Source organism: Garra rufa, chromosome 6 (genome assembly GCF_049309525.1).
Source record: "Garra rufa chromosome 6, GarRuf1.0, whole genome shotgun sequence".
NCBI classification, from domain to species: domain Eukaryota; kingdom Metazoa; phylum Chordata; class Actinopteri; order Cypriniformes; family Cyprinidae; genus Garra; species Garra rufa.
The window spans coordinates 35,193,557-35,220,061 of NC_133366.1; the positions used below are offsets into that span (position 1 = coordinate 35,193,557).

A 26,505-nucleotide genomic window follows, 5' to 3' on the forward strand; every position below is an offset into this window, starting at 1 on the left:
AGTCGTTTCTGCGAAGGATTCCATAGTGTAGTGGTTGTCACGTTTGCCGCATACGAAAGGTCCCCAGTTCGAAACTTAGTGGTAACAGCTGGTGGCTTTTTCCAAAATTGCTTAAGTAGGGATCTGTTGCTTTCTTCGTCAACACTACAAAGGCCTTCTGCCAAGCCGACTTAAAAGAACGGTGGATCGTAATCAAGTTTCTGTAGTGTAGTGGTCATCATGTTCGCCTAACACGCGAAAGGTCCTCGGTTCGAAACCGAGCAGAAACAGTGTTTCTCTTTCGTGGGTAAACATGAACTGTTTGCAAAGTCAGGGGAGGGATTTAGTTATCTTTTCCTTTATTCGTTTTACAGCAAGCGATGACCAGGAGATTGCTGGCTGTGTAGTTTTTGCAAGTTTCCATAGTGTAGTGGTTATCACGTTCGCCTTACACGCGAAAGGTCCCCAGTTCGAAACTGGGTGGAAACAGCTACTGGCTTTTTCCAAATTTGCTTAAGCCAGGCTCTGCTGCATTCTTAGTCAACACTACAAAGGCGTCTTCTGCCAAGTAGTGTTAAAAGAAGAGAGGCTCCCCGTCAGGTTTCTGTAGTGGTCCTCACGTTCGCTTTACACGCGAAAGGTCCTCTGTTTCAAACTGAGCGGAAACAGCTTTTTGCCTTGGACGTAAAACATTAATTGTTTGCATCGTCAGACGAGAGATTTAGTAATCTTTTCCTTTATAGGTTTTTCAACAAGCGATCACCACAAGATTGCTGGCTGTCTTCTCTGCACAAGTTTCTGTAGTGTAATGGTTATCACATTCACCTCACATACGAAAGGTCCCCAGTTTAAAACTGTGCTGATACAGCTGTTGGCTTTTTCCAAAATTGTTTAAGTGGGGATCTACTGCTTTCTTCGTAAACAATACAATTGCCTTCTGCCAAGTGGATTTACCGAACAGAGACAGTGTTTCTCTTTTGTGGGAAAACATGAAATGTTTGCAAAGTCAGGTGAGGTGTTTAATTATCTTTTCCTTAGTTCGCTCTTCTACAAGCGATCACCAGGAGATTGCTGGCAGTCATCTCTGCACGGGATTCCATAGTGTAGTGGTTGTCACGTTCGCCTCATGCGAAAGGTCCCCAGTTCGAAACTGGGTGGCAACAGCGGGTGGCTTTTTCCAAAATTGCTTAAATAGGGATCTGTTGCTTTCTTCGTCAACACTACAAAGGCCTTCTGCCAAGCCGAGTTAAAAGAACGGTGGGTCGTCATAAAGTTTCTGTAGTGTAGTGGTCATCACGTTCGCCTAACACGCGAAAGGTCCTCGGTTCGAAACCGAGCAGAAACAGAGTTTCTCTTTTGTGGGTAAACATGAACTGTTTGCAAAGTCAGGGGAGGGATTTAGTTATCTTTTCCTTTATTCGTTTTACAGCAAGCGATCACCAGGAGATTGCTGGCTGTGTACTTTCGCAAGTTTCCATAGTGTAGTGGTTATCACGTTCGCCTCACACGCGAAAGGTCCCCAGTTCGAAACTGGGTGGAAACAGGTACTGGCTTTTTCCAAATTTGCTTAAGCCAGGCTCTGCTGCAATCTTAGTCAACACTACAAAGGCCTCTTCTGCCAAGTAGTGTTAAAAGAAGAGAGGCTCCCCGTCAGGTTTCTGTAGTGGTCATCACGTTTGCTTTACACGCGAAAGGTCCTCGGTTCCAAACTGAGCGGAAACAGCTTTTTGCCTAGGACGTAAAACATTAATTGTTTGCATCGTCAGACGAGAGATTTAGTAATCTTTTCCTTTATAGGTTTTTCAACAAGCGATCACCACGAGATTGCTGGCTGTCTTCTTTGCACAAGTTTCTGTAGTGTAATGGTTATCACGTTCACCTCACACACAACAGGTCCCCAGTTTGAAACTGTTTTGAAACAGCTGTTGGCTTTTTCCAAAATTGTTTAAGTAGGGATCTACTGCTTTCTTCGTAAACACTACAAATGCCTTCTGCCAAGTGGATTTACCGAGCAGAAACAGAGTTTCTCTTTTGTGGGAAAACATGAAATGTTTGCAAAGTCAGGTGAGGTGTTTAATTATCTTTTCCTTAGTTCGCTCTTCCACAAGCGATCACCAGGAGATTGCTGGCAGTCGTTTCTGCGAAGGATTCCATAGTGTAGTGGTTGTCACGTTTGCCGCATACGAAAGGTCCCCAGTTCGAAACTTAGTGGTAACAGCTGGTGGCTTTTTCCAAAATTGCTTAAGTAGGGATCTGTTGCTTTCTTCGTCAACACTACAAAGGCCTTCTGCCAAGCCGACTTAAAAGAACGGTGGATCGTAATCAAGTTTCTGTAGTGTAGTGGTCATCATGTTCGCCTAACACGCGAAAGGTCCTCGGTTCGAAACCGAGCAGAAACAGTGTTTCTCTTTCGTGGGTAAACATGAACTGTTTGCAAAGTCAGGGGAGGGATTTAGTTATCTTTTCCTTTATTCATTTTACAGCAAGCGATGACCAGGAGATTGCTGGCTGTGTAGTTTTTGCAAGTTTCCATAGTGTAGTGGTTATCACGTTCGCCTTACACGCGAAAGGTCCCCAGTTCTAAACTGGGTGGAAACAGCTACTGGCTTTTTCCAAATTTGCTTAAGCCAGGCTCTGCTGCATTCTTAGTCAACACTACAAAGGCGTCTTCTGCCAAGTAGTGTTAAAAGAAGAGAGGCTCCCCGTCAGGTTTCTGTAGTGGTCCTCACGTTCGCTTTACATGCGAAAGGTCCTCTGTTTCAAACTGAGCGGAAACAGCTTTTTGCCTTGGACGTAAAACATTAATTGTTTGCATCGTCAGACGAGAGATTTAGTAATCTTTTCCTTTATAGGTTTTTCAACAAGCGATCACCACAAGATTGCTGGCTGTCTTCTCTGCACAAGTTTCTGTAGTGTAATGGTTATCACATTCACCTCACATACGAAAGGTCCCCAGTTTAAAACTGTGCTGATACAGCTGTTGGCTTTTTCCAAAATTGTTTAAGTGGGGATCTACTGCTTTCTTCGTAAACAATACAATTGCCTTCTGCCAAGTGGATTTACCGAGCAGAGACAGTGTTTCTCTTTTGTGGGAAAACATGAAATGTTTGCAAAGTCAGGTGAGGTGTTTAATTATCTTTTCCTTAGTTCGCTCTTCTACAAGCGATCACCAGGAGATTGCTGGCAGTCATCTCTGCACGGGATTCCATAGTGTAGTGGTTGTCACGTTCGCCTCATGCGAAAGGTCCCCAGTTCGAAACTGGGTGGCAACAGCTGGTGGCTTTTTCCAAAATTGCTTAAATAGGGATCTGTTGCTTTATTCGTCAACACTACAAAGGCCTTCTGCCAAACCGAGTTAAAAGAACGGTAGTTTCTAATCAAGTTTCTGTAGTGTAGTGGTCATCACGTTCGCCTAACACGCGTAAGGTCCTCGGTTCGAAACTGAGCAGAAACAGAGTTTCTCTTTTGTGGGTAAACATGAACTGTTTGCAAAGTCAGGGGAGGGATTTAGTTATCTTTTCCTTTTTTCGTTTTACAGCAAGCGATCACCAGGAGATTGCTGGCTGTGTACTTTTTGCAAGTTTCCATAGTGTAGTGGTTATCACGTTTGCCTTACACGCGAAAGGTCCCCAGTTCGAAACTGGGTGGAAACAGCTACTGGCTTTTTCCAAAATTGCTTAAGCCAGGCTCTGCTGCATTCTTAGTCAACACTACAAAGGCCTCTTCTGCCAAGTAGTGTTAAAAGAAGAGAGGCTCCCCGTCAGGTTTCTGTAGTGGTCATCACGTTTGCTTTACACGCGAAAGGTCCTCGGTTCCAAACTGAGCGGAAACAGCTTTTTGCCTTGGACGTAAAACATTAATTGTTTGCATCGTCAGACGAGAGATTTAGTAATCTTTTCCTTTATAGGTTTTTCAACAAGCGATCACCACAAGATTGCTGGCTGTCTTCTTTGCACAAGTTTCTGTAGTGTAATGGTTATCACGTTCACCTCACACACAACAGGTCCCCAGTTTTAAACTGTTTTGAAACAGCTGTTGGCTTTTTCCAAAATTGTTTAAGTAGGGATCTACTGCTTTCTTCGTAAACACTACAAATGCCTTCTGCCAAGTGGATTTACCGAGCAGAGACAGTGTTTCTCTTTTGTGGGAAAACATGAAATGTTTGCAAAGTCAGGTGATGTGTTTAATTATCTTTTCCTTAGTTCGCTCTTCTACAAGCGATCACCAGGAGATTGCTGGCAGTCATCCCTGCACGGGATTCCATAGTGTAGTGGTTGTCACGTTCGCCTCATGCGAAAGGTCCCCAGTTCGAAACTGGGTGGCAACAGCTGGTGGCTTTTCCCAAAATTGCTTAAATAGGGATCTGTTGCTTTCTTCGTCAACTTTACAAAGGCCTTCTGCCAAGCCGAGTTAAAAGAACGGTGCATCGTAATAAAGTTTCTGTAGTGTAGTGGTCATCACGTTCGCCTAACACGGGAAAGGTCCTCGGTTCGTAACCGAGCAGAAACAGTGTTTCTCCTTCGTGGGTAAACAAGAACTGTTTGCAAAGTCAGGGGAGGGATTTAGTTATCTTTTCCTTTATTCGTTTTTCAACAAGCGATCACCACAAGATTGCTGGCTGTCTTCTCTGCACAAGTTTCTGTAGTGTAATGGTTATCACATTCACCTCACATACGAAAGGTCCCCAGTTTAAAACTGTGCTGATACAGCTGTTGGCTTTTTCCAAAATTGTTTAAGTGGGGATCTACTGCTTTCTTCGTAAACAATACAATTGCCTTCTGCCAAGTGGATTTACCGAACAGAGACAGTGTTTCTCTTTTGTGGGAAAACATGAAATGTTTGCAAAGTCAGGTGAGGTGTTTAATTATCTTTTCCTTAGTTCGCTCTTCTACAAGCGATCACCAGGAGATTGCTGGCAGTCATCTCTGCACGGGATTCCATAGTGTAGTGGTTGTCACGTTCGCCTCATGCGAAAGGTCCCCAGTTCGAAACTGGGTGGCAACAGCTGGTGGCTTTTTCCAAAATTGCTTAAATAGGGATCTGTTGCTTTCTTCGTCAACACTACAAAGGCCTTCTGCCAAGCCGAGTTAAAAGAACGGTGGGTCGTAATAAAGTTTCTGTAGTGTAGTGGTCATCACGTTCGCCTAACACGCGAAAGGTCCTCTGTTCGAAACCGAGCAGAAACAGAGTTTCTCTTTTGTGGGAAACATGAACTGTTTGCAAAGTCAGGGGAGGGATTTAGTTATCTTTTCCTTTATTCGTTTTACAGCAAGCGATCACCAGGAGATTGCTGGCTGTGTACTTTTGCAAGTTTCCATAGTGTAGTGGTTATCACGTTCGCCTCACACGCGAAAGGTCCCCAGTTCGAAACTGGGTGGAAACAGGTACTGGCTTTTTCCAAATTTGCTTAAGCCAGGCTCTGCTGCATTCTTAGTCAACACTACAAAGGCCTCTTCTGCCAAGTAGTGTTAAAAGAAGAGAGGCTCCCCGTCAGGTTTCTGTAGTGGTCCTCACGTTCGCTTTACACACGAAAGGTCCTCTGTTTCAAACTGAGCGGAAACAGCTTTTTGCCTTGGACGTAAAACATTAATTGTTTGCATCGTCAGACGAGAGATTTAGTAATCTTTTCCTTTATAGGTTTTTCAACAAGCGATCACCACAAGATTGCTGGCTGTCTTCTCTGCACAAGTTTCTGTAGTGTAATGGTTATCACATTCACCTCACATACGAAAGGTCCCCAGTTTAAAACTGTGCTGATACAGCTGTTGGCTTTTTCCAAAATTGTTTAAGTTGGGATCTACTGCTTTCTTCGTAAACAATACAATTGCCTTCTGCCAAGTGGATTTACCGAACAGAGACAGTGTTTCTCCTTTGTGGGAAAACATGAAATGTTTGCAAAGTCAGGTGAGGTGTTTAATTATCTTTTCCTTAGTTCGCTCTTCTACAAGCGATCACCAGGAGATTGCTGGCAGTCATCTCTGCACGGGATTCCATAGTGTAGTGGTTGTCACGTTCGCCTCATGTGAAAGGTCCCCAGTTCGAAACTGGGTAGCAACAGCTGGTGGCTTTTTCCAAAATTGCTTAAATAGGGATCTGTTGCTTTCTTCGTCAACACTACAAAGGCCTTCTGCCAAGCCGAGTTAAAAGAACGGTGGGTCGTAATAAAGTTTCTGTAGTGTAGTGGTCATCACGTTCGCCTAACACGCGAAAGGTCCTCGGTTCGAAACCGAGCAGAAACAGAGTTTCTCTTTTGTGGGTAAACATGAACTGTTTGCAAAGTCAGGGGAGGGATTTAGTTATCTTTTCCTTTATTCGTTTTACAGCAAGCGATCACCAGGAGATTGCTGGCTGTGTACTTTTGCAAGTTTCCATAGTGTAGTGGTTATCACGTTCGCCTCACACGCGAAAGGTCCCCAGTTCGAAACTGGGTGGAAACAGGTACTGGCTTTTTCCAAATTTGCTTAAGCCAGGCTCTGCTGCATTCTTAGTCAACACTACAAAGGCCTCTTCTGCCAAGTAGTGTTAAAAGAAGAGAGGCTCCCCGTCAGGTTTCTGTAGTGGTCATCACGTTTGCTTTACACGCGAAAGGTCCTCGGTTCCAAACTGAGCGGAAACAGCTTTTTGCCTAGGACGTAAAACATTAATTGTTTGCATCGTCAGACGAGAGATTTAGTAATCTTTTCCTTTATAGGTTTTTCAACAAGCGATCACCACGAGATTGCTGGCTGTCTTCTTTGCACAAGTTTCTGTAGTGTAATGGTTATCACGTTCACCTCACACACAAAAGGTCCCCAGTTTTAAACTGTTTTGAAACAGCTGTTGGCTTTTTCAAAAATTGTTTAAGTAGGGATCTACTGCTTTCTTCGTAAACACTACAAATGCCTTCTGCCAAGTGGATTTACCGAGCAGAAACAGAGTTTCTCTTTTGTGGGAAAACATGAAATGTTTGCAAAGTCAGGTGAGGTGTTTAATTATCTTTTCCTTAGTTTGCTCTTCCACAAGCGATCACCAGGAGATTGCTGGCAGTCGATTCTGCGAAGGATTCCATAGTGTAGTGGTTGTCACGTTTGCCGAATGCGAAAGGTCCCCAGTTCGAAACTTGGTGGTAACAGCTGGTGGCTTTTTCCAAAATTGCTTAAGTAGGGATCTGTTGCTTTCTTCGTCAACACTACAAAGGCCTTCTGCCAAGCCGAGTTAAAAGAACGGTGGATCGTAATAAAGTTTCTGTAGTGTAGTGGTCATCACGTTCGCCTAACACGCGAAAGGTCCTCGGTTCGAAACCGAGCAGAAACAGTGTTTCTCCTTCGTGGGTAAACATGAACTGTTTGCAAAGTCAGGGGAGGGATTTAGTTATCTTTCCTTTATTCGTTTTACAGCAAGCAATGACCAGGAGATTGCTGGCTGTGTACCTTTTGCAAGTTTCCATAGTGTAGTGGTTATCACGTTCGCCTTACACGCGAAAGGTCCCCAGTTCGAAACTGGGTGGAAGCAGCTACTGGCTTTTTCCAAATTTGCTTAAGCCAGGCTCTGCTGCATTCTTAGTCAACACTACAAAGGCCTCTTCTGCCAAGTAGTGTTAAAAGAAGAGAGGCTCCCCGTCAGGTTTCTGTAGTGGTCCTCACGTTCGCTTTACACACGAAAGGTCCTCTGTTTCAAACTGAGCGGAAACAGCTTTTTGCCTTGGACGTAAAACATTAATTGTTTGCATCGTCAGACGAGAGATTTAGTAATCTTTTCCTTTATAGGTTTTTCAACAAGCGATCACCACAAGATTGCTGGCTGTCTTCTCTGCACAAGTTTCTGTAGTGTAATGGTTATCACATTCACCTCACATACGAAAGGTCCCCAGTTTAAAACTGTGCTGATACAGCTGTTGGCTTTTTCCAAAATTGTTTAAGTGGGGATCTACTGCTTTCTTCGTAAACAATACAATTGCCTTCTGCCAAGTGGATTTACCGAACAGAGACAGTGTTTCTCTTTTGTGGGAAAACATGAAATGTTTGCAAAGTCAGGTGAGGTGTTTAATTATCTTTTCCTTAGTTCGCTCTTCTACAAGCGATCACCAGGAGATTGCTGGCAGTCATCTCTGCACGGGATTCCATAGTGTAGTGGTTGTCACGTTCGCCTAATGCGAAAGGTCCCCAGTTCGAAACTGGGTGGCAACAGCTGGTGGCTTTTTCCAAAATTGCTTAAATAGGGATCTGTTGCTTTCTTCGTCAACACTACAAAGGCCTTCTGCCAAGCCGAGTTAAAAGAACGGTGGGTCGTAATAAAGTTTCTGTAGTGTAGTGGTCATCACGTTCGCCTAACACGCGAAAGGTCCTCGGTTCGAAACCGAGCAGAAACAGAGTTTCTCTTTTGTGGGTAAACATGAACTGTTTGCAAAGTCAGGGGAGGGATTTAGTTATCTTTTCCTTTATTCGTTTTACAGCAAGCGATCACCAGGAGATTGCTGGCTGTGTACTTTTGCAAGTTTCCATAGTGTAGTGGTTATCACGTTCGCCTCACACGCGAAAGGTCCCCAGTTCGAAACTGGGTGGAAACAGGTACTGGCTTTTTCCAAATTTGCTTAAGCCAGGCTCTGCTGCATTCTTAGTCAACACTACAAAGGCCTCTTCTGCCAAGTAGTGTTAAAAGAAGAGAGGCTCCCCGTCAGGTTTCTGTAGTGGTCCTCACGTTCGCTTTACACACGAAAGGTCCTCTGTTTCAAACTGAGCGGAAACAGCTTTTTGCCTTGGACGTAAAACATTAATTGTTTGCATCGTCAGACGAGAGATTTAGTAATCTTTTCCTTTATAGGTTTTTCAACAAGCGATCACCACAAGATTGCTGGCTGTCTTCTCTGCACAAGTTTCTGTAGTGTAATGGTTATCACATTCACCTCACATACGAAAGGTCCCCAGTTTAAAACTGTGCTGATACAGCTGTTGGCTTTTTCCAAAATTGTTTAAGTGGGGATCTACTGCTTTCTTCGTAAACAATACAATTGCCTTCTGCCAAGTGGATTTACCGAACAGAGACAGTGTTTCTCTTTTGTGGGAAAACATGAAATGTTTGCAAAGTCAGGTGAGGTGTTTAATTATCTTTTCCTTAGTTCGCTCTTCTACAAGCGATCACCAGGAGATTGCTGGCAGTCATCTCTGCACGGGATTCCATAGTGTAGTGGTTGTCACGTTCGCCTCATGCGAAAGGTCCCCAGTTCGAAACTGGGTGGCAACAGCGGGTGGCTTTTTCCAAAATTGCTTAAATAGGGATCTGTTGCTTTCTTCGTCAACACTACAAAGGCCTTCTGCCAAGCCGAGTTAAAAGAACGGTGGGTCGTCATAAAGTTTCTGTAGTGTAGTGGTCATCACGTTCGCCTAACACGCGAAAGGTCCTCGGTTCGAAACCGAGCAGAAACAGAGTTTCTCTTTTGTGGGTAAACATGAACTGTTTGCAAAGTCAGGGGAGGGATTTAGTTATCTTTTCCTTTATTCGTTTTACAGCAAGCGATCACCAGGAGATTGCTGGCTGTGTACTTTCGCAAGTTTCCATAGTGTAGTGGTTATCACGTTCGCCTCACACGCGAAAGGTCCCCAGTTCGAAACTGGGTGGAAACAGGTACTGGCTTTTTCCAAATTTGCTTAAGCCAGGCTCTGCTGCAATCTTAGTCAACACTACAAAGGCCTCTTCTGCCAAGTAGTGTTAAAAGAAGAGAGGCTCCCCGTCAGGTTTCTGTAGTGGTCATCACGTTTGCTTTACACGCGAAAGGTCCTCGGTTCCAAACTGAGCGGAAACAGCTTTTTGCCTAGGACGTAAAACATTAATTGTTTGCATCGTCAGACGAGAGATTTAGTAATCTTTTCCTTTATAGGTTTTTCAACAAGCGATCACCACGAGATTGCTGGCTGTCTTCTTTGCACAAGTTTCTGTAGTGTAATGGTTATCACGTTCACCTCACACACAAAAGGTCCCCAGTTTTAAACTGTTTTGAAACAGCTGTTGGCTTTTTCCAAAATTGTTTAAGTAGGGATCTACTGCTTTCTTCGTAAACACTACAAATGCCTTCTGCCAAGTGGATTTACCGAGCAGAAACAGAGTTTCTCTTTTGTGGGAAAACATGAAATGTTTGCAAAGTCAGGTGAGGTGTTTAATTATCTTTTCCTTAGTTTGCTCTTCCACAAGCGATCACCAGGAGATTGCTGGCAGTCGATTCTGCGAAGGATTCCATAGTGTAGTGGTTGTCACGTTTGCCGAATGCGAAAGGTCCCCAGTTCGAAACTTGGTGGTAACAGCTGGTGGCTTTTTCCAAAATTGCTTAAGTAGGGATCTGTTGCTTTCTTCGTCAACACTACAAAGGCCTTCTGCCAAGCCGAGTTAAAAGAACGGTGGGTCGTAATAAAGTTTCTGTAGTGTAGTGATCATCACGTTCGCCTAACACGCGAAAGGTCCTCGGTTCGAAACCGAGCAGAAACAGAGTTTCTCTTTTGTGGGTAAACATGAACTGTTTGCAAAGTCAGGGGAGGGATTTGGTTATCTTTTCCTTTATTCGTTTTACAGCAAGCGATCACCAGGAGATTGCTGGCTGTGTACTTTTGCAAGTTTCCATAGTGTAGTGGTTATCACGTTCGCCTCACACGCGAAAGGTCCCCAGTTCGAAACTGGGTGGAAACAGGTACTGGCTTTTTCCAAATTTGCTTAAGCCAGGCTCTGCTGCATTCTTAGTCAACACTACAAAGGCCTCTTCTGCCAAGTAGTGTTAAAAGAAGAGAGGCTCCCCGTCAGGTTTCTGTAGTGGTCCTCACGTTCGCTTTACACACGAAAGGTCCTCTGTTTCAAACTGAGCGGAAACAGCTTTTTGCCTTGGACGTAAAACATTAATTGTTTGCATCGTCAGACGAGAGATTTAGTAATCTTTTCCTTTATAGGTTTTTCAACAAGCGATCACCACAAGATTGCTGGCTGTCTTCTCTGCACAAGTTTCTGTAGTGTAATGGTTATCACGTTCACCTCACACACAAAAGGTCCCCAGTTTTAAACTGTTTTGAAACAGCTGTTGGCTTTTTCCAAAATTGTTTAAGTAGGGATCTACTGCTTTCTTCGTAAACACTACAAATGCCTTCTGCCAAGTGGATTTACCGAGCAGAAACAGAGTTTCTCTTTTGTGGGAAAACATGAAATGTTTGCAAAGTCAGGTGAGGTGTTTAATTATCTTTTCCTTAGTTTGCTCTTCCACAAGCGATCACCAGGAGATTGCTGGCAGTCGATTATGCGAAGGATTCCATAGTGTAGTGGTTGTCACGTTTGCCGCATGCGAAAGGTCCACAGTTCGAAACTTGATGGTAACAGCTGGTGGCTTTTTCCAAAATTGCTTAAGTAGGGATCTGTTGCTTTCTTCGTCAACACTACAAAGGCCTTCTGCCAAGCCGAGTTAAAAGAACGGTGGATCGTAATAAAGTTTCTGTAGTGTAGTGGTCATCACGTTTGCTTTACACGCGAAAGGTCCTCGGTTCCAAACTGAGCGGAAACAGCTTTTTGCCTAGGACGTAAAACATTAATTGTTTGCATCGTCAGACGAGAGATTTAGTAATCTTTTCCTTTATAGGTTTTTCAACAAGCGATCACCACAAGATTGCTGGCTGTCTTCTCTGCACAAGTTTCTGTAGTGTAATGGTTATCACATTCACCTCACATACGAAAGGTCCCCAGTTTAAAACTGTGCTGATACAGCTGTTGGCTTTTTCCAAAATTGTTTAAGTGGGGATCTACTGCTTTCTTCGTAAACAATACAATTGCCTTCTGCCAAGTGGATTTACCGAACAGAGACAGTGTTTCTCTTTTGTGGGAAAACATGAAATGTTTGCAAAGTCAGGTGAGGTGTTTAATTATCTTTTCCTTAGTTCGCTCTTCTACAAGCGATCACCAGGAGATTGCTGGCAGTCATCTCTGCACGGGATTCCATAGTGTAGTGGTTGTCACGTTCGCCTCATGCGAAAGGTCCCCAGTTCGAAACTGGGTGGCAACAGCTGGTGGCTTTTTCCAAAATTGCTTAAATAGGGATCTGTTGCTTTCTTCGTCAACACTACAAAGGCCTTCTGCCAAGCCGAGTTAAAAGAACGGTGGGTCGTCATAAAGTTTCTGTAGTGTAGTGGTCATCACGTTCGCCTAACACGCGAAAGGTCCTCGGTTCGAAACCGAGCAGAAACAGAGTTTCTCTTTTGTGGGTAAACATGAACTGTTTGCAAAGTCAGGGGAGGGATTTAGTTATCTTTTCCTTTATTCGTTTTACAGCAAGCGATCACCAGGAGATTGCTGGCTGTGTACTTTTGCAAGTTTCCATAGTGTAGTGGTTATCACGTTCGCCTCACACGCGAAAGGTCCCCAGTTCGAAACTGGGTGGAAACAGGTACTGGCTTTTTCCAAATTTGCTTAAGCCAGGCTCTGCTGCATTCTTAGTCAACACTACAAAGGCCTCTTCTGCCAAGTAGTGTTAAAAGAAGAGAGGCTCCCCGTCAGGTTTCTGTAGTGGTCATCACGTTTGCTTTACACGCGAAAGGTCCTCGGTTCCAAACTGAGCGGAAACAGCTTTTTGCCTAGGACGTAAAACATTAATTGTTTGCATCGTCAGACGAGAGATTTAGTAATCTTTTCCTTTATAGGTTTTTCAACAAGCGATCACCACGAGATTGCTGGCTGTCTTCTTTGCACAAGTTTCTGTAGTGTAATGGTTATCACGTTCACCTCACACACAAAAGGTCCCCAGTTTTAAACTGTTTTGAAACAGCTGTTGGCTTTTTCCAAAATTGTTTAAGTAGGGATCTACTGCTTTCTTCGTAAACACTACAAATGCCTTCTGCCAAGTGGATTTACCGAGCAGAAACAGAGTTTCTCTTTTGTGGGAAAACATGAAATGTTTGCAAAGTCAGGTGAGGTGTTTAATTATCTTTTCCTTAGTTTGCTCTTCCACAAGCGATCACCAGGAGATTGCTGGCAGTCGATTCTGCGAAGGATTCCATAGTGTAGTGGTTGTCACGTTTGCCGCATGCGAAAGGTCCCCAGTTCGAAACTTGATGGTAACAGCTGGTGGCTTTTTCCAAAATTGCTTAAGTAGGGATCTGTTGCTTTCTTCGTCAACACTACAAAGGCCTTCTGCCAAGCCGAGTTAAAAGAACGGTGGATCGTAATAAAGTTTCTGTAGTGTAGTGGTCATCACGTTCGCCTAACACGCGAAAGGTCCTCGGTTCGAAACAGAGCAGAAACAGTGTTTCTCCTTCGTGGGTAAACATGAACTGTTTGCAAAGTCAGGGGAGGGATTTAGTTATCTTTCCTTTATTCGTTTTACAGCAAGCGATGACCAGGAGATTGCTGGCTGTGTACTTTTTGCAAGTTTCCATAGTGTAGTGGTTATCACGTTCGCCTTACACGCGAAAGGTCCCCAGTTCGAAACTGGGTGGAAACAGCTACTGGCTTTTTCCAAATTTGCTTAAGCCAGGCTCTGCTGCATTCTTAGTCAACACTACAAAGGCCTCTTCTGCCAAGTAGTGTTAAAAGAAGAGAGGCTCCCCGTCAGGTTTCTGTAGTGGTCCTCACGTTCGCTTTACACACGAAAGGTCCTCTGTTTCAAACTGAGCGGAAACAGCTTTTTGCCTTGGACGTAAAACATTAATTGTTTGCATCGTCAGACGAGAGATTTAGTAATCTTTTCCTTTATAGGTTTTTCAACAAGCGATCACCACAAGATTGCTGGCTGTCTTCTCTGCACAAGTTTCTGTAGTGTAATGGTTATCACATTCACCTCACATACGAAAGGTCCCCAGTTTAAAACTGTGCTGATACAGCTGTTGGCTTTTTCCAAAATTGTTTAAGTGGGGATCTACTGCTTTCTTCGTAAACAATACAATTGCCTTCTGCCAAGTGGATTTACCGAACAGAGACAGTGTTTCTCTTTTGTGGGAAAACATGAAATGTTTGCAAAGTCAGGTGAGGTGTTTAATTATCTTTTCCTTAGTTCGCTCTTCTACAAGCGATCACCAGGAGATTGCTGGCAGTCATCTCTGCACGGGACTCCATAGTGTAGTGGTTGTCACGTTCGCCTCATGCGAAAGGTCCCCAGTTCGAAACTGGGTGGCAACAGCTGGTGGCTTTTTCCAAAATTGCTTAAATAGAGATCTGTTGCTTTCTTCGTCAACACTACAAAGGCCTTCTGCCAAGCCGAGTTAAAAGAACGGTGGGTCGTAATAAAGTTTCTGTAGTGTAGTGGTCATCACGTTCGCCTAACACGCGAAAGGTCCTCGGTTCGAAACCGAGCAGAAACAGAGTTTCTCTTTTGTGGGTAAACATGAACTGTTTGCAAAGTCAGGGGAGGGATTTAGTTATCTTTCCCTTTATTCGTTTTACAGCAAGCGATCACCAGGAGATTGCTGGCTGTGTACTTTTGCAAGTTTCCATAGTGTAGTGGTTATCACGTTCGCCTCACACGCGAAAGGTCCCCAGTTCGAAACTGGGTGGAAACAGGTACTGGCTTTTTCCAAATTTGCTTAAGCCAGGCTCTGCTGCATTCTTAGTCAACACTACAAAGGCCTCTTCTGCCAAGTAGTGTTAAAAGAAGAGAGGCTCCCCGTCAGGTTTCTGTAGTGGTCCTCACGTTCGCTTTACACACGAAAGGTCCTCTGTTTCAAACTGAGCGGAAACAGCTTTTTGCCTTGGACGTAAAACATTAATTGTTTGCATCGTCAGACGAGAGATTTAGTAATCTTTTCCTTTATAGGTTTTTCAACAAGCGATCACCACAAGATTGCTGGCTGTCTTCTCTGCACAAGTTTCTGTAGTGTAATGGTTATCACATTCACCTCACATACGAAAGGTCCCCAGTTTAAAACTGTGCTGATACAGCTGTTGGCTTTTTCCAAAATTGTTTAAGTGGGGATCTACTGCTTTCTTCGTAAACAATACAATTGCCTTCTGCCAAGTGGATTTACCGAACAGAGACAGTGTTTCTCTTTTGTGGGAAAACATGAAATGTTTGCAAAGTCAGGTGAGGTGTTTAATTATCTTTTCCTTAGTTCGCTCTTCTACAAGCGATCACCAGGAGATTGCTGGCAGTCATCTCTGCACGGGATTCCATAGTGTAGTGGTTGTCACGTTCGCCTCATGCGAAAGGTCCCCAGTTCGAAACTGGGTGGCAACAGCTGGTGGCTTTTTCCAAAATTGCTTAAATAGGGATCTGTTGCTTTCTTCGTCAACACTACAAAGGCCTTCTGTCAAGCCGAGTTAAAAGAACGGTGGGTCGTCATAAAGTTTCTGTAGTGTAGTGGTCATCACGTTCGCCTAACACGCGAAAGGTCCTCGGTTCGAAACCGAGCAGAAACAGAGTTTCTCTTTTGTGGGTAAACATGAACTGTTTGCAAAGTCAGGGGAGGGATTTAGTTATCTTTTCCTTTATTCGTTTTACAGCAAGCGATCACCAGGAGATTGCTGGCTGTGTACTTTTGCAAGTTTCCATAGTGTAGTGGTTATCACGTTCGCCTCACACGCGAAAGGTCCCCAGTTCGAAACTGGGTGGAAACAGGTACTGGCTTTTTCCAAATTTGCTTAAGCCAGGCTCTGCTGCATTCTTAGTCAACACTACAAAGGCCTCTTCTGCCAAGTAGTGTTAAAAGAAGAGAGGCTCCCCGTCAGGTTTCTGTAGTGGTCCTCACGTTCGCTTTACACACGAAAGGTCCTCTTTTTCAAACTGAGCGGAAACAGCTTTTTGCCTTGGACGTAAAACATTAATTGTTTGCATCGTCAGACGAGAGATTTAGTAATCTTTTCCTTTATAGGTTTTTCAACAAGCGATCACCACAAGATTGCTGGCTGTCTTCTCTGCACAAGTTTCTGTAGTGTAATGGTTATCACATTCACCTCACATACGAAAGGTCCCCAGTTTAAAACTGTGCTGATACAGCTGTTGGCTTTTTCCAAAATTGTTTAAGTGGGGATCTACTGCTTTCTTCGTAAACAATACAATTGCCTTCTGCCAAGTGGATTTACCGAACAGAGACAGTGTTTCTCTTTTGTGGGAAAACATGAAATGTTTGCAAAGTCAGGTGAGGTGTTTAATTATCTTTTCCTTAGTTCGCTCTTCTACAAGCGATCACCAGGAGATTGCTGGCAGTCATTTCTGCACGGGATTCCATAGTGTAGTGGTTGTCACGTTCGCCTCATGCGAAAGGTCCCCAGTTCGAAACTGGGTGGCAACAGCTGGTGGCTTTTTCCAAAATTGCTTAAATAGGGATCTGTTGCTTTCTTCGTCAACACTACAAAGGCCTTCTGCCAAGCCGAGTTAAAAGAACGGTGGGTCGTAATAAAGTTTCTGTAGTGTAGTGGTCATCACGTTCACCTCACACACAAAAGGTCCCCAGTTTTAAACTGTTTTGAAACAGCTGTTGGCTTTTTCCAAAATTGTTTAAGTAGGGATCTACTGCTTTCTTCGTAAACACTACAAATGCCTTCTGCCAAGTGGATTTACCGAGCAGAAACAGAGTTTCTCTTTTGTGGGAAAACATGAAATGTTTGCAAAGTCAGGTGAGGTGTTTAATTATCTTTTCCTTAGTTTGCTCTTCCACAAGCGATCACCAGGAGATTGCTGGCAGTCGATTATGCGAAGGATTCCATAGTGTAGTGGTTGTCACGTTTGCCGCATGCGAAAGGTCCACAGTTCGAAACTTGATGGTAACAGCTGGTGGCTTTTTCCAAAATTGCTTAAGTAGGGATCTGTTGCTTTCTTCGTCAACACTACAAAGGCCTTCTGCCAAGCCGAGTTAAAAGAACGGTGGATCGTAATAAAGTTTCTGTAGTGTAGTGGTCATCACGTTTGCTTTACACGCGAAAGGTCCTCGGTTCCAAACTGAGCGGAAACAGCTTTTTGCCTAGGACGTAAAACATTAATTGTTTGCATCGTCAGACGAGAGATTTAGTAATCTTTTCCTTTATAGGTTTTTCAACAAGCGATCACCACAAGATTGCTGGCTGTCTTCTCTGCACAAGTTTCTGTAGTGTAATGGTTATCACATTCACCTCACATACGAAAGGTCCCCAGTTTAAAACTGTGCTGATACAGCTGTTGGCTTTTTCCAAAATTGTTTAAGTGGGGATCTACTGCTTTCTTCGTAAACAATACAATTGCCTTCTGCCAAGTGGATTTACCGAACAGAGACAGTGTTTCTCTTTTGTGGGAAAACATGAAATGTTTGCAAAGTCAGGTGAGGTGTTTAATTATCTTTTCCTTAGTTCGCTCTTCTACAAGCGATCACCAGGAGATTGCTGGCAGTCATCTCTGCACGGGATTCCATAGTGTAGTGGTTGTCACGTTCGCCTCATGCGAAAGGTCCCCAGTTCGAAACTGGGTGGCAACAGCTGGAGGCTTTTTCCAAAATTGCTTAAATAGGGATCTGTTGCTTTCTTCGTCAACACTACAAAGGCCTTCTGCCAAGCCGAGTTAAAAGAACGGTGGGTCGTAATAAAGTTTCTGTAGTGTAGTGGTCATCACGTTCGCCTAACACGCGAAAGGTCCTCGGTTCGAAACCGAGCAGAAACAGAGTTTCTCTTTTGTTGGTAAACATGAACTGTTTGCAAAGTCAGGGGAGGGATTTAGTTATCTTTTCCTTTATTCGTTTTACAGCAAGCGATCACCAGGAGATTGCTGGCTGTGTACTTTTGCAAGTTTCCATAGTGTAGTGGTTATCACGTTCGCCTCACACGCGAAAGGTCCCCAGTTCGAAACTGGGTGGAAACAGGTACTGGCTTTTTCCAAATTTGCTTAAGCCAGGCTCTGCTGCATTCTTAGTCAACACTACAAAGGCCTCTTCTGCCAAGTAGTGTTAAAAGAAGAGAGGCTCCCCGTCAGGTTTCTGTAGTGGTCATCACGTTTGCTTTACACGCGAAAGGTCCTCGGTTCCAAACTGAGCGGAAACAGCTTTTTGCCTAGGACGTAAAACATTAATTGTTTGCATCGTCAGACGAGAGATTTAGTAATCTTTTCCTTTATAGGTTTTTCAACAAGCGATCACCACGAGATTGCTGGCTGTCTTCTTTGCACAAGTTTCTGTAGTGTAATGGTTATCACGTTCACCTCACACACAAAAGGTCCCCAGTTTTAAACTGTTTTGAAACAGCTGTTGGCTTTTTCCAAAATTGTTTAAGTAGGGATCTACTGCTTTCTTCGTAAACACTACAAATGCCTTCTGCCAAGTGGATTTACCGAGCAGAAACAGAGTTTCTCTTTTGTGGGAAAACATGAAATGTTTGCAAAGTCAGGTGAGGTGTTTAATTATCTTTTCCTTAGTTTGCTCTTCCACAAGCGATCACCAGGAGATTGCTGGCAGTCGATTCTGCGAAGGATTCCATAGTGTAGTGGTTGTCACGTTTGCCGCATGCGAAAGGTCCCCAGTTCGAAACTTGGTGGTAACAGCTGGTGGCTTTTTCCAAAATTGCTTAAGTAGGGATCTGTTGCTTTCTTCGTCAACACTACAAAGGCCTTCTGCAAAGCCGAGTTAAAAGAACGGTGGATCGTAATAAAGTTTCTGTAGTGTAGTGGTCATCACGTTCGCCTAACACGCGAAAGGTCCTCGGTTCGAAACCGAGCAGAAACAGTGTTTCTCCTTCATGGGTAAACATGAACTGTTTGCAAAGTCAGGGGAGGGATTTAGATATCTTTCCTTTATTCGTTTTACAGCAAGCGATGACCAGGAGATTGCTGGCTGTGTACTTTTTGCAAGTTTCCATAGTGTAGTGGTTATCACGTTCGCCTTACACGCGAAAGGTCCCCAGTTCGAAACTGGGTGGAAACAGCTACTGGCTTTTTCCAAATTTGCTTAAGCCAGGCTCTGCTGCATTCTTAGTCAACACTACAAAGGCCTCTTCTGCCAAGTAGTGTTAAAAGAAGAGAGGCTCCCCGTCAGGTTTCTGTAGTGGTCCTCACGTTCGCTTTACACACGAAAGGTCCTCTGTTTCAAACTGAGCGGAAACAGCTTTTTGCCTTGGACGTAAAACATTAATTGTTTGCATCGTCAGACGAGAGATTTAGTAATCTTTTCCTTTATAGGTTTTTCAACAAGCGATCACCACAAGATTGCTGGCTGTCTTCTCTGCACAAGTTTCTGTAGTGTAATGGTTATCACATTCACCTCACATACGAAAGGTCCCCAGTTTAAAACTGTGCTGATACAGCTGTTGGCTTTTTCCAAAATTGTTTAAGTGGGGATCTACTGCTTTCTTCGTAAACAATACAATTGCCTTCTGCCAAGTGGATTTACCGAACAGAGACAGTGTTTCTCTTTTGTGGGAAAACATGAAATGTTTGCAAAGTCAGGTGAGGTGTTTAATTATCTTTTCCTTAGTTCGCTCTTCTACAAACGATCACCAGGAGATTGCTGGAAGTCATCTCTGCACGGGATTCCATAGTGTAGTGGTTGTCACGTTCGCCTCATGTGAAAGGTCCCCAGTTCGAAACTGGGTGGCAACAGCTGGTGGCTTTTTCCAAAATTGCTTAAATAGGGATCTGTTGCTTTCTTCGTCAACACTACAAAGGCCTTCTGCCAAGCCGAGTTAAAAGAACGGTGGGTTGTAATAAAGTTTCTGTAGTGTAGTGGTCATCACGTTCGCCTAACACGCGAAAGGTCCTCGGTTCGAAACCGAGCAGAAACAGAGTTTCTCTTTTGTGGGTAAACATGAACTGTTTGCAAAGTCAGGGGAGGGATTTAGTTATCTTTTCCTTTATTCGTTTTACAGCAAGCGATCACCAGGAGATTGCTGGCTGTGTACTTTTGCAAGTTTCCATAGTGTAGTGGTTATCACGTTCGCCTCACACACGAAAGGTCCCCAGTTCGAAACTGGGTGGAAACAGGTACTGGCTTTTTCCAAATTTGCTTAAGCCAGGCTCTGCTGCATTCTTAGTCAACACTACAAAGGCCTCTTCTGCCAAGTAGTGTTAAAAGAAGAGAGGCTCCCCGTCAGGTTTCTGTAGTGGTCCTCACGTTCGCTTTACACACGAAAGGTCCTCTGTTTCAAACTGAGCGGAAACAGCTTTTTGCCTTGGACGTAAAACATTAATTGTTTGCATCGTCAGACGAGAGATTTAGTAATCTTTTCCTTTATAGGTTTTTCAACAAGCGATCACCACAAGATTGCTGGCTGTCTTCTCTGCACAAGTTTCTGTAGTGTAATGGTTATCACATTCACCTCACATACGAAAGGTCCCCAGTTTAAAACTGTGCTGATACAGCTGTTGGCTTTTTCCAAAATTGTTTAAGTGGGGATCTACTGCTTTCTTCGTAAACAATACAATTGCCTTCTGCCAAGTGGATTTACCGAACAGAGACAGTGTTTCTCTTTTGTGGGAAAACATGAAATGTTTGCAAAGTCAGGTGAGGTGTTTAATTATCTTTTCCTTAGTTCGCTCTTCTACAAGCGATCACCAGGAGATTGCTGGCAGTCATCTCTGCACGGGATTCCATAGTGTAGTGGTTGTCACGTTCGCCTCATGCGAAAGGTCCCCAGTTCGAAACTGGGTGGCAACAGCTGGTGGCTTTTTCCAAAATTGCTTAAATAGGGATCTGTTGCTTTCTTCGTCAACGCTACAAAGGCCTTCTGCCAAGCCGAGTTAAAAGAACGGTGGGTCGTCATAAAGTTTCTGTAGTGTAGTGGTCATCGCGTTCGCCTAACACGCGAAAGGTCCTCGGTTCGAAACCGAGCAGAAACAGAGTTTCTCTTTTGTGGGTAAACATGAACTGTTTGCAAAGTCAGGGGAGGGATTTAGTTATCTTTTCCTTTATTCGTTTTACAGCAAGCGATCACCAGGAGATTGCTGGCTGTGTACTTTTGCAAGTTTCCATAGTGTAGTGGTTATCACGTTCGCCTCACACACGAAAGGTCCCCAGTTCGAAACTGGGTGGAAACAGGTACTGGCTTTTTCCAAATTTGCTTAAGCCAGGCTCTGCTGCAATCTTAGTCAACACTACAAAGGCCTCTTCTGCCAAGTAGTGTTAAAAGAAGAGAGGCTCCCCGTCAGGTTTCTGTAGTGGTCATCACGTTTGCTTTACACGCGAAAGGTCCTCGGTTCCAAACTGAGCGGAAACAGCTTTTTGCCTAGGACGTAAAACATTAATTGTTTGCATCGTCAGACGAGAGATTTAGTAATCTTTTCCTTTATAGGTTTTTCAACAAGCGATCACTGGCTGTCTTCTTTGCACAAGTTTCTGTAGTGTAATGGTTATCACGTTCACCTCACACACAAAAGGTCCCCAGTTTTAAACTGTTTTGAAACAGCTGTTGGCTTTTTCCAAAATTGTTTAAGTAGGGATCTACTGCTTTCTTCGTAAACACTACAAATGCCTTCTGCCAAGTGGATTTACCGAGCAGAAACAGAGTTTCTCTTTTGTGGGAAAACATGAAATGTTTGCAAAGTCAGGTGAGGTGTTTAATTATCTTTTCCTTAGTTTGCTCTTCCACAAGCGATCACCAGGAGATTGCTGGCAGTCGATTCTGCGAAGGATTCCATAGTGTAGTGGTTGTCACGTTTGCCGCATGCGAAAGGTCCCCAGTTCGAAACTTGGTGGTAACAGCTGGTGGCTTTTTCCAAAATTGCTTAAGTAGGGATCTGTTGCTTTCTTCGTCAACACTACAAAGGCCTTCTGCAAAGCCGAGTTAAAAGAACGGTGGATCGTAAAAAAGTTTCTGTAGTGTAGTGGTCATCACGTTCGCCTAACACGCGAAAGGTCCTCGGTTCGAAACCGAGCAGAAACAGTGTTTCTCCTTCGTGGGTAAACATGAACTGTTTGCAAAGTCAGGGGAGGGATTTAGTTATCTTTCCTTTATTCGTTTTACAGCAAGCGATGACCAGGAGATTGCTGGCTGTGTACTTTTTGCAAGTTTCCATAGTGTAGTGGTTATCACGTTCGCCTTACACGCGAAAGGTCCCCAGTTCGAAACTGGGTGGAAACAGCTACTGGCTTTTTCCAAATTTGCTTAAGCCAGGCTCTGCTGCATTCTTAGTCAACACTACAAAGGCCTCTTCTGCCAAGTAGTGTTAAAAGAAGAGAGGCTCCCCGTCAGGTTTCTGTAGTGGTCCTCACGTTCGCTTTACACACGAAAGGTCCTCTGTTTCAAACTGAGCGGAAACAGCTTTTTGCCTTGGACGTAAAACATTAATTGTTTGCATCGTCAGACGAGAGATTTAGTAATCTTTTCCTTTATAGGTTTTTCAACAAGCGATCACCACAAGATTGCTGGCTGTCTTCTCTGCACAAGTTTCTGTAGTGTAATGGTTATCACATTCACCTCACATACGAAAGGTCCCCAGTTTAAAACTGTGCTGATACAGCTGTTGGCTTTTTCCAAAATTGTTTAAGTGGGGATCTACTGCTTTCTTCGTAAACAATACAATTGCCTTCTGCCAAGTGGATTTACCGAACAGAGACAGTGTTTCTCTTTTGTGGGAAAACATGAAATGTTTGCAAAGTCAGGTGAGGTGTTTAATTATCTTTTCCTTAGTTCGCTCTTCTACAAGCGATCACCAGGAGATTGCTGGCAGTCATCTCTGCACGGGATTCCATAGTGTAGTGGTTGTCACGTTCGCCTCATGCGAAAGGTCCCCAGTTCGAAACTGGGTGGCAACAGCTGGAGGCTTTTTCCAAAATTGCTTAAATAGGGATCTGTTGCTTTCTTCGTCAACACTACAAAGGCCTTCTGCCAAGCCGAGTTAAAAGAACGGTGGGTCGTAATAAAGTTTCTGTAGTGTAGTGGTCATCACGTTCGCCTAACACGCGAAAGGTCCTCGGTTCGAAACCGAGCAGAAACAGAGTTTCTCTTTTGTTGGTAAACATGAACTGTTTGCAAAGTCAGGGGAGGGATTTAGTTATCTTTTCCTTTATTCGTTTTACAGCAAGCGATCACCAGGAGATTGCTGGCTGTGTACTTTTGCAAGTTTCCATAGTGTAGTGGTTATCACGTTCGCCTCACACGCGAAAGGTCCCCAGTTCGAAACTGGGTGGAAACAGGTACTGGCTTTTTCCAAATTTGCTTAAGCCAGGCTCTGCTGCATTCTTAGTCAACACTACAAAGGCCTCTTCTGCCAAGTAGTGTTAAAAGAAGAGAGGCTCCCCGTCAGGTTTCTGTAGTGGTCATCACGTTTGCTTTACACGCGAAAGGTCCTCGGTTCCAAACTGAGCGGAAACAGCTTTTTGCCTAGGACGTAAAACATTAATTGTTTGCATCGTCAGACGAGAGATTTAGTAATCTTTTCCTTTATAGGTTTTTCAACAAGCGATCACCACGAGATTGCTGGCTGTCTTCTTTGCACAAGTTTCTGTAGTGTAATGGTTATCACGTTCACCTCACACACAAAAGGTCCCCAGTTTTAAACTGTTTTGAAACAGCTGTTGGCTTTTTCAAAAATTGTTTAAGTAGGGATCTACTGCTTTCTTCGTAAACACTACAAATGCCTTCTGCCAAGTGGATTTACCGAGCAGAAACAGAGTTTCTCTTTTGTGGGAAAACATGAAATGTTTGCAAAGTCAGGTGAGGTGTTTAATTATCTTTTCCTTAGTTTGCTCTTCCACAAGCGATCACCAGGAGATTGCTGGCAGTCGATTCTGCGAAGGATTCCATAGTGTAGTGGTTGTCACGTTTGCCGCATGCGAAAGGTCCCCAGTTCGAAACTTGGTGGTAACAGCTGGTGGCTTTTTCCAAAATTGCTTAAGTAGGGATCTGTTGCTTTCTTCGTCAACACTACAAAGGCCTTCTGCCAAGCCGAGTTAAAAGAACGGTGGATCGTAATAAAGTTTCTGTAGTGTAGTGGTCATCACGTTCGCCTAACACGCGAAAGGTCCTCGGTTCGAAACCGAGCCGAAACAGTGTTTCTCCTTCGTGGGTAAACATGAACTGTTTGCAAAGTCAGGGGAGGGATTTAGTAATCTTTCCTTTATTCGTTTTACAGCAAGCGATGACCAGGAGATTGCTGGCTGTGTACTTTTTGCAAGTTTCCATAGTGTAGTGGTTATCACGTTCGCCTTACACGCGAAAGGTCCCCAGTTCGAAACTGGGTGGAAACAGGTACTGGCTTTTTCCAAATTTGCTTAAGCCAGGCTCTGCTGCATTCTTAGTCAACACTACAAAGGCCTCTTCTGCCAAGTAGTGTTAAAAGAAGAGAGGCTCCCCGTCAGGTTTCTGTAGTGGTCCTCACGTTCGCTTTACACACGAAAGGTCCTCTGTTTCAAACTGAGCGGAAACAGCTTTTTGCCTTGGACGTAAAACATTAATTGTTTGCATCGTCAGACGAGAGATTTAGTAATCTTTTCCTTTATAGGTTTTTCAACAAGCGATCACCACAAGATTGCTGGCTGTCTTCTCTGCACAAGTTTCTGTAGTGTAATGGTTATCACATTCACCTCACATACGAAAGGTCCCCAGTTTAAAACTGTGCTGATACAGCTGTTGGCTTTTTCCAAAATTGTTTAAGTGGGGATCTACTGCTTTCTTCGTAAACAATACAATTGCCTTCTGCCAAGTGGATTTACCGAACAGAGACAGTGTTTCTCTTTTGTGGGAAAACATGAAATGTTTGCAAAGTCAGGTGAGGTGTTTAATTATCTTTTCCTTAGTTCGCTCTTCTACAAGCGATCACCAGGAGATTGCTGGCAGTCATTTCTGCACGGGATTCCATAGTGTAGTGGTTGTCACGTTCGCCTCATGCGAAAGGTCCCCAGTTCGAAACTGGGTGGCAACAGCTGGTGGCTTTTTCCAAAATTGCTTAAATAGAGATCTGTTGCTTTCTTCGTCAACACTACAAAGGCCTTCTGCCAAGCCGAGTTAAAAGAACGGTGGGTCGTAATAAAGTTTCTGTAGTGTAGTGGTCATCACGTTCGCCTAACACGCGAAAGGTCCTCGGTTCGAAACCGAGCAGAAACAGAGTTTCTCTTTTGTGGGTAAACATGAACTGTTTGCAAAGTCAGGGGAGGGATTTAGTTATCTTTTCCTTTATTCGTTTTACAGCAAGCGATCACCAGGAGATTGCTGGCTGTGTACTCTTGCAAGTTTCCATAGTGTAGTGGTTATCACGTTCGCCTCACACGCGAAAGGTCCCCAGTTCGAAACTGGGTGGAAACAGGTACTGGCTTTTTCCAAATTTGCTTAAGCCAGGCTCTGCTGCAATCTTAGTCAACACTACAAAGGCCTCTTCTGCCAAGTAGTGTTAAAAGAAGAGAGGCTCCCCGTCAGGTTTCTGTAGTGGTCATCACGTTTGCTTTACACGCGAAAGGTCCTCGGTTCCAAACTGAGCGGAAACAGCTTTTTGCCTAGGACGTAAAACATTAATTGTTTGCATCGTCAGACGAGAGATTTAGTAATCTTTTCCTTTATAGGTTTTTCAACAAGCGATCACCACGAGATTGCTGGCTGTCTTCTTTGCACAAGTTTCTGTAGTGTAATGGTTATCACGTTCACCTCACACACAAAAGGTCCCCAGTTTTAAACTGTTTTGAAACAGCTGTTGGCTTTTTCAAAAATTGTTTAAGTGGGGATCTACTGCTTTCTTCGTAAACAATACAATTGCCTTCTGCCAAGTGGATTTACCGAACAGAGACAGTGTTTCTCTTTTGTGGGAAAACATGAAATGTTTGCAAAGTCAGGTGAGGTGTTTAATTATCTTTTCCTTAGTTCGCTCTTCTACAAGCGATCACCAGGAGATTGCTGGCAGTCATCTCTGCACGGGATTCCATAGTGTAGTGGTTGTCACGTTCGCCTCATGCGAAAGGTCCCCAGTTCGAAACTGGGTGGCAACAGCTGGTGGCTTTTTCCAAAATTGCTTAAATAGGGATCTGTTGCTTTCTTCGTCAACACTACAAAGGCCTTCTGCCAAGCCGAGTTAAAAGAACGGTGGGTCGTAATAAAGTTTCTGTAGTGTAGTGGTCATCACGTTCGCCTAACACGCGAAAGGTCCTCGGTTCGAAACCGAGCAGAAACAGAGTTTCTCTTTTGTGGGTAAACATGAACTGTTTGCAAAGTCAGGGGAGGGATTTAGTTATCTTTTCCTTTATTCGTTTTACAGCAAGCGATCACCAGGAGATTGCTGGCTGTGTACTTTTGCAAGTTTCCATAGTGTAGTGGTTATCACGTTCGCCTCACACGCGAAAGGTCCCCAGTTCGAAACTGGGTGGAAACAGGTACTGGCTTTTTCCAAATTTGCTTAAGCCAGGCTCTGCTGCAATCTTAGTCAACACTACAAAGGCCTCTTCTGCCAAGTAGTGTTAAAAGAAGAGAGGCTCCCCGTCAGGTTTCTGTAGTGGTCATCACGTTTGCTTTACACGCGAAAGGTCCTCGGTTCCAAACTGAGCGGAAACAGCTTTTTGCCTAGGACGTAAAACATTAATTGTTTGCATCGTCAGACGAGAGATTTAGTAATCTTTTCCTTTATAGGTTTTTCAACAAGCGATCACCACGAGATTGCTGGCTGTCTTCTTTGCACAAGTTTCTGTAGTGTAATGGTTATCACGTTCACCTCACACACAAAAG

General features: G+C 43.9%; 1 protein-coding gene and 39 non-coding genes across 40 annotated transcripts in view; all 40 read left to right on the forward strand.

The window, feature by feature from the left end:
* Positions 1 to 26,505, forward strand: part of ldb2b (LIM domain binding 2b) — a 158,018-nt gene that overhangs the window by 10,257 nt on the left and 121,256 nt on the right. The gene's annotated exons all lie outside the window — the stretch shown is intronic.
* trnav-aac (transfer RNA valine (anticodon AAC)) lies at positions 197 to 269 on the forward strand. The gene has a single exon. It is a non-coding gene; the product is annotated as a tRNA-Val (tRNA).
* Positions 396 to 468, forward strand: trnav-uac (transfer RNA valine (anticodon UAC)). Its single transcript has one exon. It is a non-coding gene; the product is annotated as a tRNA-Val (tRNA).
* trnav-aac (transfer RNA valine (anticodon AAC)) lies at positions 1,252 to 1,324 on the forward strand. Its single transcript has one exon. It is a non-coding gene; the product is annotated as a tRNA-Val (tRNA).
* Positions 1,450 to 1,522, forward strand: trnav-cac (transfer RNA valine (anticodon CAC)). The gene has a single exon. It is a non-coding gene; the product is annotated as a tRNA-Val (tRNA).
* Positions 2,306 to 2,378, forward strand: trnav-aac (transfer RNA valine (anticodon AAC)). Its single transcript has one exon. It is a non-coding gene; the product is annotated as a tRNA-Val (tRNA).
* trnav-uac (transfer RNA valine (anticodon UAC)) lies at positions 2,505 to 2,577 on the forward strand. The gene has a single exon. It is a non-coding gene; the product is annotated as a tRNA-Val (tRNA).
* trnav-uac (transfer RNA valine (anticodon UAC)) lies at positions 3,560 to 3,632 on the forward strand. Its single transcript has one exon. It is a non-coding gene; the product is annotated as a tRNA-Val (tRNA).
* Positions 5,290 to 5,362, forward strand: trnav-cac (transfer RNA valine (anticodon CAC)). Its single transcript has one exon. It is a non-coding gene; the product is annotated as a tRNA-Val (tRNA).
* Positions 6,146 to 6,218, forward strand: trnav-aac (transfer RNA valine (anticodon AAC)). Its single transcript has one exon. It is a non-coding gene; the product is annotated as a tRNA-Val (tRNA).
* trnav-cac (transfer RNA valine (anticodon CAC)) lies at positions 6,344 to 6,416 on the forward strand. Its single transcript has one exon. It is a non-coding gene; the product is annotated as a tRNA-Val (tRNA).
* trnav-aac (transfer RNA valine (anticodon AAC)) lies at positions 7,200 to 7,272 on the forward strand. The gene has a single exon. It is a non-coding gene; the product is annotated as a tRNA-Val (tRNA).
* On the forward strand, positions 7,398 to 7,470 carry trnav-uac (transfer RNA valine (anticodon UAC)). Its single transcript has one exon. It is a non-coding gene; the product is annotated as a tRNA-Val (tRNA).
* Positions 8,254 to 8,326, forward strand: trnav-aac (transfer RNA valine (anticodon AAC)). The gene has a single exon. It is a non-coding gene; the product is annotated as a tRNA-Val (tRNA).
* On the forward strand, positions 8,452 to 8,524 carry trnav-cac (transfer RNA valine (anticodon CAC)). Its single transcript has one exon. It is a non-coding gene; the product is annotated as a tRNA-Val (tRNA).
* trnav-aac (transfer RNA valine (anticodon AAC)) lies at positions 9,308 to 9,380 on the forward strand. The gene has a single exon. It is a non-coding gene; the product is annotated as a tRNA-Val (tRNA).
* Positions 9,506 to 9,578, forward strand: trnav-cac (transfer RNA valine (anticodon CAC)). Its single transcript has one exon. It is a non-coding gene; the product is annotated as a tRNA-Val (tRNA).
* Positions 10,560 to 10,632, forward strand: trnav-cac (transfer RNA valine (anticodon CAC)). The gene has a single exon. It is a non-coding gene; the product is annotated as a tRNA-Val (tRNA).
* On the forward strand, positions 12,093 to 12,165 carry trnav-aac (transfer RNA valine (anticodon AAC)). The gene has a single exon. It is a non-coding gene; the product is annotated as a tRNA-Val (tRNA).
* Positions 12,291 to 12,363, forward strand: trnav-cac (transfer RNA valine (anticodon CAC)). Its single transcript has one exon. It is a non-coding gene; the product is annotated as a tRNA-Val (tRNA).
* On the forward strand, positions 13,345 to 13,417 carry trnav-uac (transfer RNA valine (anticodon UAC)). The gene has a single exon. It is a non-coding gene; the product is annotated as a tRNA-Val (tRNA).
* trnav-aac (transfer RNA valine (anticodon AAC)) lies at positions 14,201 to 14,273 on the forward strand. Its single transcript has one exon. It is a non-coding gene; the product is annotated as a tRNA-Val (tRNA).
* On the forward strand, positions 14,399 to 14,471 carry trnav-cac (transfer RNA valine (anticodon CAC)). The gene has a single exon. It is a non-coding gene; the product is annotated as a tRNA-Val (tRNA).
* On the forward strand, positions 15,255 to 15,327 carry trnav-aac (transfer RNA valine (anticodon AAC)). Its single transcript has one exon. It is a non-coding gene; the product is annotated as a tRNA-Val (tRNA).
* trnav-cac (transfer RNA valine (anticodon CAC)) lies at positions 15,453 to 15,525 on the forward strand. Its single transcript has one exon. It is a non-coding gene; the product is annotated as a tRNA-Val (tRNA).
* Positions 17,464 to 17,536, forward strand: trnav-aac (transfer RNA valine (anticodon AAC)). The gene has a single exon. It is a non-coding gene; the product is annotated as a tRNA-Val (tRNA).
* Positions 17,662 to 17,734, forward strand: trnav-cac (transfer RNA valine (anticodon CAC)). Its single transcript has one exon. It is a non-coding gene; the product is annotated as a tRNA-Val (tRNA).
* On the forward strand, positions 18,518 to 18,590 carry trnav-aac (transfer RNA valine (anticodon AAC)). Its single transcript has one exon. It is a non-coding gene; the product is annotated as a tRNA-Val (tRNA).
* On the forward strand, positions 18,716 to 18,788 carry trnav-uac (transfer RNA valine (anticodon UAC)). The gene has a single exon. It is a non-coding gene; the product is annotated as a tRNA-Val (tRNA).
* trnav-aac (transfer RNA valine (anticodon AAC)) lies at positions 19,572 to 19,644 on the forward strand. The gene has a single exon. It is a non-coding gene; the product is annotated as a tRNA-Val (tRNA).
* trnav-aac (transfer RNA valine (anticodon AAC)) lies at positions 20,626 to 20,698 on the forward strand. Its single transcript has one exon. It is a non-coding gene; the product is annotated as a tRNA-Val (tRNA).
* trnav-aac (transfer RNA valine (anticodon AAC)) lies at positions 21,669 to 21,741 on the forward strand. Its single transcript has one exon. It is a non-coding gene; the product is annotated as a tRNA-Val (tRNA).
* trnav-uac (transfer RNA valine (anticodon UAC)) lies at positions 21,867 to 21,939 on the forward strand. The gene has a single exon. It is a non-coding gene; the product is annotated as a tRNA-Val (tRNA).
* On the forward strand, positions 22,723 to 22,795 carry trnav-aac (transfer RNA valine (anticodon AAC)). The gene has a single exon. It is a non-coding gene; the product is annotated as a tRNA-Val (tRNA).
* Positions 22,921 to 22,993, forward strand: trnav-cac (transfer RNA valine (anticodon CAC)). The gene has a single exon. It is a non-coding gene; the product is annotated as a tRNA-Val (tRNA).
* On the forward strand, positions 23,975 to 24,047 carry trnav-uac (transfer RNA valine (anticodon UAC)). The gene has a single exon. It is a non-coding gene; the product is annotated as a tRNA-Val (tRNA).
* Positions 24,831 to 24,903, forward strand: trnav-aac (transfer RNA valine (anticodon AAC)). Its single transcript has one exon. It is a non-coding gene; the product is annotated as a tRNA-Val (tRNA).
* On the forward strand, positions 25,029 to 25,101 carry trnav-cac (transfer RNA valine (anticodon CAC)). Its single transcript has one exon. It is a non-coding gene; the product is annotated as a tRNA-Val (tRNA).
* On the forward strand, positions 25,885 to 25,957 carry trnav-aac (transfer RNA valine (anticodon AAC)). Its single transcript has one exon. It is a non-coding gene; the product is annotated as a tRNA-Val (tRNA).
* trnav-cac (transfer RNA valine (anticodon CAC)) lies at positions 26,083 to 26,155 on the forward strand. The gene has a single exon. It is a non-coding gene; the product is annotated as a tRNA-Val (tRNA).